The sequence below is a fragment of the Carlito syrichta genome, unplaced genomic scaffold (assembly GCF_000164805.1).
Source record: "Carlito syrichta isolate Samal-C Ts95f unplaced genomic scaffold, Tarsius_syrichta-2.0.1 Scaffold316389, whole genome shotgun sequence".
Taxonomy (NCBI): domain Eukaryota; kingdom Metazoa; phylum Chordata; class Mammalia; order Primates; family Tarsiidae; genus Carlito; species Carlito syrichta.
In genome coordinates, this window is record NW_007260485.1 from 1325515 (window position 1) to 1327730 (window position 2216).

Consider the following 2216-nt stretch of genomic DNA (forward strand, 5'->3'; position numbering starts at 1 on the left):
AAACAGCATGCTCCTTTGAAACTTTGGGTGACAATATGCAATTTCTCCTTGGAGATTTTTCAACCTATCAAAAGTTGTCATCATATTTAGCAATTTAATAAAACTTTATGAAATCTATGACAGAAATACATTTCTTTGGCATTGAAACACTGTAACTGGACAAGAGGAAATAAAAAGCAATACCATCAAAGGCAGAGCTGTAGTAACAATTAACAGGATGATTTAGAAAAGTCTAATAATGCCATAAAAGTCATGCCAGTTAAATGCTTTAAAAACTGTAGCCAAACCAACAGATAAGCATTATTAGCAAGAAAATCATTATTCTGAAATTCTTGCTATCAAATTTAGTGTTTATAGTTTAGTTTGAGGTAACTTTAAGTTTTTATTTCATTCCTTAAGATAAGATTATTTTTAGCATTTCTTTTGTCAATAACTTATAATAGTGACTTTAAGGACGTTTTTATTTCATTCCTTAAGATAAAGATTTTTTTTAGCATTTCTTTTGCCAATAACTTATAATAGTGAATGGTGGAATCCAAATCTCATTTCACTTTTTATTCATTTCAGTGGTATGAGTAGGTAAATATATTCACAAATACTTAAATATTCAAACATTTTTGCTACACATTAATATGTAGAAAGCTATTATATGCCCTTCTTTTAAAAATACATGGTCACATTATAAGGACTATACTTACATTAAAATAATAAAACTTACAAACTATCCAATACGAGTCAAAACATGGTAGTGTTCATCTGAATCAATAGAATGGTAAGTCTTGCCTTCAAATAATCTTCTACTTCACTTCACTGCCAAAAGTTGGAAGAAAACTGAAGTGAAAACAAAATAAAAATGGTGGTTCAACTGCTATATTAGTTCAACTAAGTCCATTAAAGTATCTATTTGCTAATTTTGGATCAAATGCAGCAACTTTAAAACCATGGGTTATTGAGAAATAAGTGAACGTCACAGTTGGAAAGGGGAATAGTAAAGACTAAGGAGAAAATCAAGAAAGGAAGAAAAAAGGGAAGCTAAATCAGCAAAGACATGACTGATGTTGATTTTTTTTCAGATATCTCTATTGCACTCCATTGTTCAGGGGTTCAGTGTGTTCCCTGACAAATATCTTTGCTTCATGGTCCTGACTCCTGGTTCTTGCTGAAACTGAAACCACTGGTGACATCAGTCAAATCAACTGCATTCTGGGCACTTCCTGGGTGGGAGAGGCCCATGGTTGAAGTTCACATTGGATTACAATAGTCTTGTGGTCCCAGATCCTTCCAAGGTGCAGATCAGTGCCAGAATTCCTCAATTAGATAGGATTTCTCCCCTTTCACGATGGCCAAGAAGGTAGAGGAGTGGAACAACAACTGACAAGGAGAGCAAAAGCCCGACCACAGACTGACTGTGGGGGGTCATGAGAGCTCACTTGAGACTCTGCCAGGTCTGAACATGCTGTTCTCTCTAGGATAGCTGCAGCTGAACCTGCTCACCTAGCCCAGGACCTGAAAGAGGGTGGGGTGGACATGAAGTGACCAAGAAGAGGGTGATAAACCCTACTATGCAATGACATCTGGTCTCCTGTTCACACTGGGCTGCAGGGATTCCCAGTGCCTCCCACAATCTCCAAACGTAAAATACTGATAACCCTCTAAGGAAGGTCCTATGGAGCAAACCATTTCTAATACTTCAAACAAGTGTCCTAAAAGAGAAAAATGAATAGTTATATAAGTTACTACATCTTCAAATTACCCCACCCATCTTTTCACACGTATTCAGCTAAAGTGAATAAATGATTTCACATCTTCCAACTGAAATGGTTTCTTAGACCAACTATAAGTACAATGTGGTTTTCACAAAAATGGAACTGATATATTACAAACACATATTTTATCTTTTTAAACTAGGAAGACTGTACCAATACCAGTTTTTCAGTGTGTAATAGAAGTGTAGAAAATGTGTGCATTCCTTAGATATATACACAGTTGTTTGCTTTTGTGTGTCTTTTTCCTTTTTCTTTTTTTTGAGGTGGAGTCTCACTCCATCACCCAGGCTGGAGTGCAGTGGCACACTCATGGCCACCCCAGCGTCAACCTGCTGGGCTTCAGCAATCTTTCTGCCTTAGCCTTCCAAGTAGCCAGAACCATAGGTGTGTGCTACCACGCCTGGCGAATTTTTTTTTTTTTTTTTTTGAGTTGGAGTCTCACTCTGTCAT